Below are 14,826 nucleotides of genomic sequence, written 5' to 3'. Positions count from 1 at the left end.
CCAGCTGTCTGTATGTAGCATGTTATCTGTTTCTTTTAAGCCCCTTTTACACTGTTATTCAGAAATGGTATAGTAAAGAAGATCCGCCATTACGTCAACTGTTTATACTTAACCAGACAATGCTGCCCCAGTGTGTGATATTAGGCATGCCGGAATAACGGTACAACAGTCTCGCCTTGAAGGGGGCTTTGCCACCACATCCGGTTATGAAGCTTTTTGTTTAGGTGTTCCTTGATAAGCAGGCAGTCATATAATTAACTAGAACTAGCTAGATCTGATCGATATGGACATAAACGTGAGTGAAGTATAATCGGGAGAGAGTGATCAGGATCAGGATCTGCTGACTGAGACATGCAGCTGTGAGGGGACCGTTGAGCAGAGCACAGGCTTCAAGTTAGACCTAACACATTTAGCAATCTTATCTACCTCTGGAAGTAAACAAACTAGTTATAAATATTTGTATTCTTTACTGTCTGGTCACTCATTACTGGATCAGCGAGCTGCATGAGATACAGACGGGTTGTCAGGAGAGAGAGAGGGAGGGATAGAGAGAGAGAGAGAGGAAAAGAGAGGCTCCGTTTATTGTTTCCGTGTTATTATCCGAAGTTACTGTAAACTTTTGAATAATGTAGTTAATCTACTATTAGTAGTTTGTCTAAATGTATTACTTATGTTGTTGTTTTGCACAGCCATCAAGGACTTGATGTGCAGAACTTTTACACATAGAAGACATGATGTCATCAGTCTACAGATGAGCATTGAAGACATCAAGGACAGATGTCTTGTTAGATGTCTCCAAGTGAGTAAATGGAATTTTCTTTTAGCAGTGGTCAACACGACATTACAGACTGATAACCTGCATGTGTCACAGTTTTACATCCTGTTGAAAGCTATATGGAATTTACAAAAAGTCCCCCAACTCATACGACCAAATGGGCCGATTGTTCAGGCCCTTATTACGACCAAATATGTTGTTTGTTCAAGCGCTTAATACGTCCTATAATTACGTTTTTAAAGTTTTTGCCCTCTAGTGCTCCCGTTGAATGCTAACGTTACAGATGGTCGTTTATTCACAAATAACCCTCTCTGGAAAATCCTAAATTGTAGGATAGTTTGGCCATTAAAACACTTTTTGATTACATTTCTAGCGAGAAGTGTATATTGTACTTTTAGAATCCATGTCCATTCGATATGTAGGATCTATAGTTTGATAGATATTACGAAGATGATTTGAGGTATGCGGCAGCCTCCATGTAAAGTTACGGGTTGAAAACAGTATTTCTGGTCTCGACGTTTTCATAATAAAAACAATGATCAAATGATTTAACAGTGATATCTGCAGTACTCATCAACTAAAAAACATCAGTTTATCCTTGTTAATTATACAACATTTATTGGTTTAAATTGTCTACAATGATTTTGTGTTTTTCCCATAGGTTTTTCTCTTTCGATTCTGAGAGACACCTTTCTTTTTTCAGAGGTTTTAATAGGCTAAAACATCGATTGTTTTAGGCGCAATGCAAGTCGGGATATGGTGTTTTTGCGATATGAAATCGGAAAAACATTTTTTTAAAATAAAATAATACTTTATTCCGAGTGTTCTTTTTTTTCTCTTTGGAAGTCATCGCATAACGGCATTGTTATACACTTTATTTATTTATAGAGCCCTGATCAGAAGACCTTTTGACAAACTGTAAGAAATGCCACCAAAAAGAAATACGTGACGTGGATCATAAATATATTAGCAATTAAACAATATCTTCCATTTATTTTCACACAATACGTCTCCTCGCAGTATCAACACTAATTCGGCTGACTTTTATATTTGATCCGATTGGTAGATAGGTTATATTTACACCATAACGGTGCACAGCTGATAGAAAGGGATTTGTTTTGTAGTTTTTAAAGATATTATTTACTGAACTACCTTTCCAACTCCTCATGCAGTTGACTGTTACAGGTCTATACAGTTTCATGGTACAATGCATAAGCTTCAAATCGAGAGACTGAAACTGTATTTTCCTTTACCGTTCTGTTTTAATTTCACAATAAAGTTAATAGTTATATTATGTTTGATATTATTATGTTTTATTAACTACACCACTGTTTTTTTAACCCGCGCCGCCTAGTGGTTAAAGCACGTTATTGAATTTTGTTGTTGAATACGTTTTATTTGATGAAAACATTTACATATGAAGAGTAGCCTACATACACAATTGGGGGAAAGTAGAAGTCATGATAGAAATATAGAATAGAAAATATCAAAAAGATACTGTAGTGATCTCTACAATAAAACAGTTTAATGCAGGACGTCCAAAGATATTAACAGGAGGATGTGCAAAACAGACAAACTAATAAGGCTTTATTTAAACATTAAAGAATACTTTAAGTTAAGGTCTTTTTTTGAATAAGAAAAAAATGTTGGGGTTATCCACAGATAAATATGAAGTCTGACAAAGTACTTAACGTCCAATATATTGCATATTTTATTTTGGCATTTGACAATCACCTTCCCTGAATTTGACTCAGGTGTAACTCAAGTCTGATTTAAGGTTTGTTTATATTTCACATCATTAATCAGAATCTGCAAAGTAACTAAAATAAATGTAGTGGAGTAAAAATACCAGGTTAACCTCTGAATTGTAGTGTAGTAGAACAAAGTAGTATGCTGCTGTAACAAAAAGATTTCCCAACTTGGGATCACTAAAGTATATCTTATCTTAAGATGATCGATGGCTACTGCCATATTTGCAAAATGTGTGCCTCTGAACCTTGACAAGTACATGTTTCAGGCTTATCAATGAACAACAGGAGGGGTCACAGACATAAGACCAGCTGTTAAATAAAGCTCTTCTGACCTTAGGTGTCATGTGGGTATATTAATTCACCCATTTATTAATTATATGTTTTAAATGTGATAACACCACTGTGCTTCGTATCCCCTAAACCTCCAGGGTGTACACAGTTTAATACTGGCAACTTCTAATTGTGGGAAATACGAAAACGTCTTATAAAGAGACGTGCCATAGAACATGTTGCGAAACACACAATAGCCAGCATGTGTAGTTCTGGGTTGCCACTACAACATCCAATCACAGGGCTTGATGACTAATCACGGGGTTTGTAAAAGAAGGCGGATGTTGTAGTCCCAAACGATAGCTAGGGATTCTGGGTAGTGTAGTGTCTTCGGAAAACTGTAGTGTCTAAACTCCTAAAAAACAATTTGTTTCTCTGAATCGAAGGTTAAAAACACAAAAGCATTGTACACAATTTAAACCAATCAATATTGTGTAATCAGCCCTTGCTGATTACACAATATTGATTGGTTTAAACTGATGTTTTTTAGTGGATGAGTAATGCAGATATCACTGTGTAATCATTTGACAGTGCGGGGATATATCCGGTTTTATTGTGAAAACTTTGAGACCGGAAAAACTGTTTCCACCCACGCTAACTTTACATGGAACCTGCATACACGTTTTCCTGGCGAGACCTCAAATCATCTTCGTAATATCTATCAAACTATAGATCCTACACATCGACTGGACGTGGGTTCCGAGAGTACAATATACACTTCTCGCCAGAAATCGAAGCAAAAAGCATTTTAATGGCCAAACTATTCCACAATTTAGGATTTTCCAGAGAGGATTATTTGTGAAAAAACGTCCCTCTGGAGCGTTTGCAATGAACGGGCCGGGAGCATGTTGTTTCTTACACGATCACTAGAGCACCTCTAGTGGTCGTGTTTAAACAACATGCACTTTAAAATGTGTCTCTGGGTCGTAATAAGGGCATGAACAATCGGCCTATATGGTCGTTTTTTGTAGGAGGACAGGCTGGGACTTTAGTTTTTGATGGATTGAAATGACAATAAATTGAATCATAAGTTATTTTTTCTCTTTTTCATCTCTCTCTTTCGGGTCTGCGCAGAGTTTCAGAGGGACACTGAATCTTGAGCCAAAGTTCATGTCAATGTTGGACTTCTATTCCCCAAAACTGTTGTCCATGTTCGGAAAAAGGGTGCTTTCGGAGAGCGACATCGGGCAAAAAGGAGTATTCTACTTCAGGTATTAAAATGTTATCCCCCACTTAGACAGTTAAAGGTTGGGTAGGTAATTTCGGAGGAACCAGCTCGAGTGCGCTAGAATTTGAAAATACACAGCCGGAAAAATCTGCCACTTCCTTACAGAGCCCCTCCTCTAACACACACGAATGCGCACATGACTAGTGCTGCGTACCTGGACTCAAATTCAGGTTCAGGTCCAGACTTAAGTCCAGAGGTTCAGGACCCATGGCTTGTGTCAAGTTGTGTACAGTCAGTGTACTGTACTGTCTGTACACCATGTCTTTTCTACAACTCTACATGTGTACATTATACAGTACATACTACATACATAGTGATGTACATACATACATACAATTTTGATACAAATGTCATACATAGTTAACTTAAGAATCTATCATCTATGTCACGCTGTCCACTATGTCTAAGTCAATCACATCGCTAGCTTCCCTTGACGTCACACAGACCTCGCGAGCAGTTGCGATATTTTGCGAGACTTCGTGAGTTCAGTAATGGCCGCCATATCAGAAGCCGACACAATGTTTTGCGTCTTTTCTCAGCGCAAATGTCTCGATCTATGGAAGGTTTTAGATGGTTTAGAACAAAAAGGAGAATATACGTAAGTGCTAGTTTTTTTGCGAATCCAAGTACTGGTTCCCGACGTTCCGGTTTTAACCGGACTTGAACCGAAACTTTTTACAAGTCCAGTACCGGTTCGGTGTACCGGTACGCAGCACTACACATGACCAATGAGGACACAAGATACATTTGTACACAGATGGAAGGCTGATCCAGCCATCCAGTTATTTTAGCCGAGCCGGCAAAAATGATTGGTCGTGATTTTTACAGTACCACAGCTTCCACAGATGATATTTTTTTATGGATTTTTTGTCAAAGCACTTAAGATATTCATTGCAATCGGGATATTAAGAGCATTCCATGGAATATAACAAAAAGTGTATCTCGAGCCGGTTTCTCAAACTTACCTACCCCACCTTTAATAATAATAATAATAATAGATTAATTGTGTTAGCGCTTTTACAGGTGCTCAAAGACGCTTTACAAATATAGTGAAAAGAAAATAACAACAAATAAATATATATATATATAGTTAAAGTCAATTAATACAAAAACAATCACACATTAAAAGCCAGATTGAAGAGCTGAGTTTTTTTGTGAGTTACTTCCTTAACTGCCTTAATAATTCCACCTGTCTCAATTGCATTTCTTTCCTTTGTGTAAGTTAATTACAATCACTAATTACTTTAGATAGTCATGTATCCTAATCTGACAACTCCTCTTTATCCCTTCTGACTCTCCTTCCTGTTCAAATATTGCTTACTTGCAAACTTCTCATAATTATTTATCCTCCTGTCTTCCTTAACAGTTATTGTGTTTTCTTCCTTAGTTTTCTGCCCTTCAATGTCTCACATCTTCTAGACACCCCACCACCATGTATATGTACATATATCAATCAGCATTGGCTTCTTCACGTTATTCTGTTCATATGCCAAAGGTTCCATGTTTTGTTTTATTCTTGCATTTACTTTGCATCCCTCCACAACATACTATACTGACGATGTTTAATGTATTTAATGTTAATTAAATTGAAACAGTTTGGCATTAAAGTTGTTACAGTAAAGCAAAATTCAGCTTGAATGTGCAGAGTAATATATTGTATTAGTTGTTGAAAGACTGCTGTGCAGAGTGGAATCCCCATTCAGCAAAAACAAGAGGTTGTCATCCAATGTCTCATCGACCATCTGGGAGAAGATGCGAGTGCCTTGATCAAGGACTTTGAGGTTAGTACTAGGGCTGAAATGATTCCTCGAGTACGAAAAATTATCGGGCAGTGGGACAAACATACACGCACTCAGTCAAGCAGACGACAGCGTGACGCAGAGGTGAGACAGAGGCCGATACAGATGTGCAGTGATCAGTTACAATTGTGGTACCCTTATATGAGTAGCCCAGAAGAAGTATACCTTTTTGAAAAAAAAGTTATTTGAAATAAAAAAACAATAATAATGATTAGTTCTTTTCATTTCAGAAAATGGGTTCTTTAAAACCCAGAAGGTAATATGGAACTTAGATGCAATAAATGGGTCTAGTTTTGAAAGATAACATTATTGTATGCAATTTAAACAATAACAATGTTAATTTGTCTTGTTGTTCATTTTAAGAGACCGGTCTTATTTTTATAGAAGCCTGTTTGAATACTCTATAGCTGCAGCCCTAGTTAGTACAATAGTTTTCAGGATTTTTAAAAGTGTTAGTTTTGAAAATTTTAAATAATGTAATCGTGGATGACTGTGAGACGATCAATAACATACATAGTGAGTGAGCAGGGAGGAATTGCTCTTTGTGTGTCTTGTAACATGCAGGCTGAAAGTAAGCACTAACCAGTTATCTTTTCAATGTCTGCAGCATGCTGTCCACTGACAGGAGGAGTTGGCAGAGGAGGTGATGAAGATTTACCTGATGCAGAACCAAGATGGGTCATTCGAAGAACCTACTGATGTAGAGATTGTGATTGAGGGCATCCCTGTCCTCAGCAGTCTTGGGGATCTTAGCAGAGCTGGCTGCTATCTGTTCGGAGTCTTGGGACTAACATCTATGCCTTGGATCTGAGATACTCCAAGAATCTCAAATATAGTTTTGAGGTATTCCAAAAACTACTGTTGGAGCTGGATCCTGCAACCTTTCAACCAAGGTTCAGAGACTAAAAAAACGCCTGCATATGTAGTTACCGACTACTGTTCAGCAAGATGCTAAAAGGTACAAGTTGAGAGTTCCATTGATTGAATTGCATTTTGAACTGGTATTGTTGTAAAGTGTCACTGTTCTTGGTGCATTTCAGTCATATGCAGAGTTCAGTTCAGCCCGTTGCTCCCATAGCTCAATGGAACATTTCACATGCTCATATCAAAAATATACCTGGTTGAAAGTTAAGCTAGATAAAATGCCTAACAGTTTTATTATTAAATAATCCAAGTTGAGATTTCCATTAATGCTAAACTTTCTCTGCTGAGCTGACTGGCATTTGGTCTTGTTGCATTTTAACCGTGTTTAAAGGACCGCTTAGTTATATGCAGAGCTCAATTCAGCTCATCGTTTTTATAGCTTTTAAATTGTTACCAGGGCTGCCCCTTCTTCGTTGATTAGTTGACTTTATTGGTGGTTTTGGTCGACGAAGATTTCTTTAGTCAATTAGTAATCTTTTAATGTATTTTTTTCATGGTGAATGACTTATTTGTAAGAAACGTATATCTATGAGGGCCGTTATGGACATTATTCAGAAATACCGTTCACATACACATGTGAAAACAATCTCAGACACACACAACTGAAACCAAAATCATTTACAAACATATGTAAAAATCTCTCATATACACATGCGAAACACACTCACACATACACCTGAAGCGCTCTCACACACATAATGCGCTCAGTTGAAGAGGAAGTCGATTTCAGAAAAGCAAATACAACATATTGTCCGTTTACGATTGTTCCATCATGTCTGCTCAGCAGCATGCACAAAGCTTAACTGAGGCAGCAGCATATCCTGGCCTCAGCGGGGTACACAGTCTCTCCTAAGGGGAGCTGTAGTGGGCCGTTGCCATGGATGTATAATAAGAACTGGATACAGCGTGGGAGGCGGGGCCTCATTCATTCCTATGAGAGCTGCTCATTAGCGCATGATGATAAAATGGCCCAACTTTCGAGAGAGCGAAACGTCACAGATTACCCGGCATGCCTGAGAAGTACCCGTATGTGCGCTCATAGCGCCTGCGCAACTTTAACCATGGTTGTGTTCCGATAATCTAAAAATAAGCTCCTAAATTCTAACCCTATCTACTATTCCTTGACCTCTGAGTGAAACGTCACACGGTTAAGGGATAGTGGATAGGAGAATTCAAAAGGACTTAGGGGAAGAGACTGCGGTACTTTAGAGAATCCGAATGCACTTTCACTATCTGACGTGTTTATGATGCGCCAGCGGACGTCATTGTGTGCGTCTGCTGCTGTGGTGAAACTATGGAAACTACAGTCTTCTATACAACGGACTACATGGATGTTTAATAAGAACGAGGCACTCATCTAGAGACTCTGCACCGTGCTCTGATGCTGTTGTTTTATGCTTTATGAACGTGGACAACAGAGAAACATATTCTTCATGACCAAAGTTGTAATTGAAATAAAAAAAGAAAGTGAAACTTATGCTCGTCTCCCTCTCCCTCCACTCCACATTAATACAAATGATCCCAATACGTATGATTGTATGAAAATATCTTAAAATCAATACAAATGTATTTATTATAAACGTTAGTCCTTAACACCTATCACTGTGTACATCATCATTCAAACATCTTTTAAAAGTTGAACAAACCCCACACAGCTCAGTGAAATGTTAACTTTATTTGATCATTTCAGTAAAAACTAACGTTCATATCTCTCTTTTTGATTATAATACTGATGAACGTTCAAAACAAAGCACTTTGGCAACTTACCACATACGTTTTAAAATGCTTAATAAGCACCGTAATTTTCATGATATAATTTCTCCGTCATAATCGTTTGTTTCCGCGAACGGCCTACTGTTGTGTGACGCAAATGCTGCGACTGCAAGGCATTGTGGGGCAGCATTTTCTCCTTTCCTTTCGGCAAGGGAGGTCCAGTGGTTCCTAAGCTAAAGGAGGTTATAAAGGAAGCTTGAAACCTCCTTTCCTTTCATTTGGAGAATTGGAACGGCACTTAACATGGCTGCCACTGACGTACTTCCGGGTCATTTCACTTGGTTAGGAAGGTTCCTAAGCTAAATGGGCTATTGGAACGCAACCCATGCCCCCAAAATGCTCGTTCACATCAAGCACGTGAATTTGCGTACACGTAACAGCACCGCACGTTCATGACAGTATGGCACTGGATTGTTATATGATGGAGTTTGATATTAACGAGGTGGCAGTTAGCAGCTAGCGGCTAGCTAGTAATTATGCTAATGTAGACATCTTTATATATACAGTCTATGGTAGACATCAATCGTTATGTACTTTTATATTACGCTGATGTAACAGGATCTAGTGATATCCAAGTAACAGAGCTGAATTTAGCATGATATTTGTGTGGTACGTGAAACCACTTGAAATATATGTATTTTGAATTATGATCAATTGTGATTCAAATCTTTATTTAAAAGGTAAAGCTGATGATGGATTACTGTGGTGGAGTTAAAATAACAATAGCCTATTTCTCTTTGAAATGTGATGGAGTAAAACGATAGTAACTGTGATTATGCATGTTAAGTACCCAACAAGTAACTAAAACGTATAATACTTGAAGGAAAGGTGTACAATGTTTCCATAAATACCAATATCACAGTACAACACCCCTTGTTGTTAAATACCAACCATGTATATGCCACTAAAACTGTGTAATATAGCTGGCTGCTAAACCCTCCAAACATTTACAGGATGTGTATTTTGTAAAATGTGTAACTTTTTTTATTATAATTTCTTGTTTTTAATCTTTAATACTTATTTGTATGCATACTTTAATTAACATTAGGCTGTCTTAGACTCTTTTCTGCTGTAACAATGTAAATGTATTCTGATTCTGATCTAATTGATATGTTTTTGTCAGTTTGTTTCCCTATAGTGAGACACTTGTTTTGTTTAAGATTATTTCTCCTTTTTTTACAGACATCCCCAACCATAGTGGAATGCTGTTGTCAAGGATTGTATTGATCCGTGCATCAATAACTTCACCCAGCTTTGAGGCCTCCAATGAATTAAATCATCTTGTGGCTGGGAAAAATGTGAACAAATAAATCTCACAGAGTGACTTTCTGGTGTAATCATTATAATGTCAAAGACAAGCACTTTCAGTAACAATATATAAAATCATTCAGCAGCAGAGGTTGGGGTGGAAACAGCATTTCTAACTAAGATGATTAAAATATTACAAGTTAAACATCAAGATGAACATACTATTATTAATTTAAAAAGTACATGGGAAACTTAAATATCCTGCAATAGGAACAAATGTGCCAAAATATTTCTAACATAAACATAAACTGAGGGCTTTCTTCCTGAGCCACTGGGAGTAAAGGTCCTCCATGGATGGCAGCTCCGTCCTGGTGATGTTCTGTGCAGTTTTCACCACCCTCTGTAAAGCCTTACGATTGAGGGCGGTGCAGCTGCCGTACCAGGCCGTGATGCAGCCGTGTCCGTGATGGACCCCGAGGAACCTGAAGCAGCTGACTCTCTCCACCGTAAGTTATTTTTGTTAAATATACATATCCTGTTGAGGCTAGAATCCAAAATCCTGCTTCATCGCTGTGATAAGCTCCACACCTTTGATGTTGCCAAGGTCGTTGCCGCCACAGTGGATGAGCAGGACATCCGGGACTGTTCTTCCTCTCAAGGACTGATAGAAAAAGGGAAGAAGGTTCCTCCACCTCAGACCACCCTTGCCAAACCACCACACACGGCAATTGAGACCCAGGTTGCTTCCCATGGTGTGTCTGGCTCTTTCTTCCCCACGTCTAACGTAGCTGCTCCCTATTATCCACACATTGGGACCTAGATTTAATAAAATATATTGAAAAAGGAAAAAAAAAGTGGTTACTGGTGATCATCTTTTAGAAAAAGGTGAGTTGTCATATTGTTTTAGGAAGAATACACAAGTTTAATGTTTATATTATATTACATATAACTCTATAATTGTATATAGAGTGATGATGAAATGTTATAAGGATTAAGATGATATATTAATATTACATTAATTAATGCATGACTTATGACGATTGCATGCATTATTACAAAGCAGGATGTATTAAGTCACTGACTTTTTGTGATAAGGTCACAATCAACTGATTTCACTTATCAGATGTAAAAATAAGTATATGAAATTAAAGGGTATGCAATCAACAAATTACTGAAACAAAATGAATACAAATGCTTTTAAGAACTATACAGCACCTTGTCCAAGTATGGCGGGCTACCCACTCTCCTTCAGGAGTGGGTTGGATGTTGATCCGGCTATTTCTGCCATCTATAAATAAAGTACAAATGATTAGCTCTTCACGCCTCTTTAAAAATAATATGTGTTCTTGAAGATTCTGTATGCATCGTCATTTACAATGGTAGGGACATTGCATTGGACATTTGTTGTGACAAAGATATGTCATTTTTAGTTTTTTCATCTCAAATTTATAGATTTTAAATAAAAAAATAAATATAAAACGAATTATAAATTCAAAGTCTGGTTTCTAGAAAGTTAGCTAATGCATACAGAGTCAACATTGCAGAACTGCTGGCATGCATACATTTCTAGCATTTTGGTTAACTATGAAAAGTATGGAAAACTACTGAGCAAACACCCAACATTAGCTTAGCCACAGTTGCGCTTGCTGTTGAGTAGTTTAGCTTATTTTACTATTTTATATGAGAACATGTTACATTACATACAGACATTAAGGAGGCAGGTTACAAAATCAATATGTTTCCGTCTCTTACCTTTTGGAGCAAACTGTCAAAGTTGTTGATTCATGTGATGTGACACGTCACATCACATGAACGTGCCGGGCGGCGCGCTCCCGTGGGTTAGATGCGCGTTCATAATGCAGAGGGAAATAACTCTCAGAATAACGTTATTAGCACATTTTTACAACTTGAGGAACGAATGTTTTTAATAAGGGCTATACAAGTGTTCATACTGGGTAGTTTATTTAGTTTCAAAAAAATTATCCAACGATTTACAGACCATTCTTTCCCCATGTAAGTCAATGGGAAAAAGTGTTTCCGGGCCTGGCAACCAAACGGAAGTGTAGTACCGCCGTTTGGCCAGCACGAATATTTTCATCTGAGTCCGGCGCACTTCCTGGGGGCTTGGGCCGTTGCCCGCCGCAGGACGGGAAGAGGGACGATAGCTGACCGTCCATGGTGTTGAGGCCAGGATATTGTTTAACAACGCTGCTGTCTCAGTTAAGCTTTGTGCATAAATGATGGAACAATCGCAAAAGGACAAAATATTGTGTTCGCTTTTTTTAAATTTGCGCTTCTTCGCTGTTTTTTTAGAACGACTTCCTTTTCAACTGAGATGTAGTGGCGGCTCCAGGGTATGCTGGTAGGCTACAGCCATACCAATAAATGGCTTAGCCCCACCTTGAAAAATGATGTTAAAGTAAGCAAAAAAAAAAGTCAGCCAACTAGAAACGCTTTTAAAAACCTTTGTCAAGTAGTGATCGTCTTCTTAATAGAACATCTTTGATAATGTCTTCTGGCCAATCAGAATCACGATAACGGCGTGGTGTTGTTACAGGAAGTCCTGACGGAGAATACTTTTGCTGTAGTACATCTCTATACATCGATACAACATTACATGTTGATAGAAATCAACACGTAATGAAATAAGACCCCACGGTTTGATGATGGTTTCGGTGTGTGGGCTGTCTTTCATTTTGACACACAGAACAATGGGGGCTATCCACCCTTACCCACAATGTAAAGTAATTCACACAGCCTCTTCCCTCTTCTCTCTGTGAGGAGCAGCGGGTTCAGCTTTCAGAACAAAGTAACAACGAACTAAAATGGTATTCATTTTTTTAAATATGTCGTGTAGTAATAGATTTTTTTTTTCTTCTCAAGAGAATACTAGAATGTGTATTTTATGTCAGTATTTCAAAAAAATCCCCTGCGGGGGGTTGGGTTTTCAGCATGTCAACTCTTTCACCTGTGGCAAAATTGCAGGATTGGCTCCATGTCGCCCTTTTTATTTACTACAAGACAAATGTGCCTTTTTTAATTCATACAGTTCAATTTTGATTCTAGAAACTTGATGGCCATCATCAGTTTAAACTTGTTTAAAAAGCATGTAGTTCTGTGAAGGGATATCATCTGCAGACTTGCATGGCTCAAACAATGTTGAAGATGTGGGTTTATTCCCATGGACTACATTTACTGAAAATGTATGCACTGTACTTCACTTTACTTAAAAGTGGATGCTGAGAAGCATATATTACTGCACTTTTTTTGGTATCATATCTTTGGGTCGCGATTTATTGAGAAAGGAAAAAAGTGGGTCCTGAAGCAGAGCAGTTGAGAACCACTGGTTTAACTCACACCTGTTGCTCTCAATGTCATTTTGCTGAAAAAAGGAGACAGGGAAATAATCTACTGTAAACCTCACGCATGGCGTTTCACTGTCAAGGGGGGCGATATATAGCGTGTGTGTAATTACATTGCAAATACTGACTTGAGCCCCACCACTGTATGGGTTAGCCCTACCATAGATTACCCAACAAAAATACTCTGTACATAAATATTCCGTTTCAACTGAAATCCCTCACACAACATACTGAAATTGCATTTCATGTGTATATGAGAGCGTTTCATGTGTTTGTGAGAGCGGTTCACATGTGTGTGTGAGTGCGTTTCACATGTGTATATGAGTGCGTTTCATGTGTGTGTGAGAGCATTTCAGGTGTGTATATATGAGTGCGTTTCACATGTATACGTGAATAACTTTGGATTTCAGATGTGTGCGGGAGAGCGTTTCACATGTGTATATGAGAGATTTTTACATATGTTTGTAAATGATTTTGGTTTCAGTTGTGTGTGTGTGTGTGCGTGTGCGTGTGCGTGTGCGTGTGCGTGTGCGTGTGCGCGTGCGTGCGTGTGAGTGTTTCACAAACACGTGTTTTTGTGTAATTCTTTGTGAATAATCTGTTGATTAAATCGAGTAATCGATTAGTCATCAAATTTGTATGAGTGTTAGTCGAATAAGAATTTATTTTGTCAAGAACAGCCCCTAATTCTAACAAATATAATTTGCAAAGTAAACCAGGTTGAGACTTAATGTCATGTGGTATGGTCAAATTTGAACAATAAATGTGTCATATGTACAATTGCTTTATGTTTATCATTTGGTTTTATTAGATGTATTGCCCTCAGGTAAAGCACTCCTGGAGTAAAGGGTTAATACAGTTAAAAAAATAAGTAAATGTAACATACATTTATATAATCAATGTTTCACCAATAAATTGAGTACATCATCGTTTTAGTTTTTAGAGTGTAGGTTGATGGTTATTTGTTTAATAAGCTACTGTCCGTGTGTTACCGATGTTGCCTAAGGCATGGCATTTTGTAGTTTAGGCCAGTAATGTTGTAGTGTTTCTGGTAATTAGGCACTTTTTGTAGAACTAAAGTTAACTGCTACACTGATGCAAATCGAATCAGGCTCAGTTTAACAGATATAAAGAGTTTGCATACAAAAAAAGGGCGTTACTTTAAATGTGTTGTTTTCTGTATGATTAAACAGACCAAAACATGCTTTGCTTCTCTGCTTTTTCTGACTTTCTCTAAACTTAAGGATTAATGGCACTTAATTATGCGAAAGGCATATTATTATGTTCCTGGCTATGCTATCGGTTCAGCTTTTTTTTTTCTGAAAACAGGGTGTAGCAGTGCTCTGTCTCTTCTTGGCGGTCCCCTCATTTCCCTTTTGCGTCCCTTCGTTTGTGGTTTGCAATAATTGGTTAGGGTTGGTATATCGTCTGCTCAGCATAGCACGCATATGCCTTGTGCCCCTTTGTACAGAAATAAGCGCTGTCCCAAAAATGAAAACTGAGGAATATGTATATCAGCCAAACATTTTATTGTCAAGTATAGCTTAAACACATTGAGCAAAACAACTGTGGTTGCTAAGACCCCTTTATAAAGGATAATTTTATTTTAATAAACCACTTTTTAAGATTCCTGTCA

The 14,826-nt window shown here is 37.9% G+C and overlaps 1 long non-coding RNA gene across 1 annotated transcript; it reads right to left on the bottom strand.

The window, feature by feature from the left end:
* Nucleotides 1-9,883: 9,883 nt before the first annotated feature.
* LOC307013744 lies at nt 9,884-11,630 on the bottom strand. The gene is made up of 3 exons (XR_013801042.1): nt 11,581-11,630; nt 11,044-11,116; nt 9,884-10,644 (listed from the first exon to the last, which is right to left on the bottom strand). It is a non-coding gene; the product is annotated as an uncharacterized lncRNA (long non-coding RNA).
* Nucleotides 11,631-14,826: the final 3,196 nt, after the last annotated feature.

Source organism: Notothenia rossii, assembly GCF_949606895.1.
Source record: "Notothenia rossii genome assembly, chromosome: 7".
NCBI lineage: Eukaryota > Metazoa > Chordata > Actinopteri > Perciformes > Nototheniidae > Notothenia > Notothenia rossii.
This window is presented reverse-complemented; position numbering and strand designations above follow the sequence as displayed.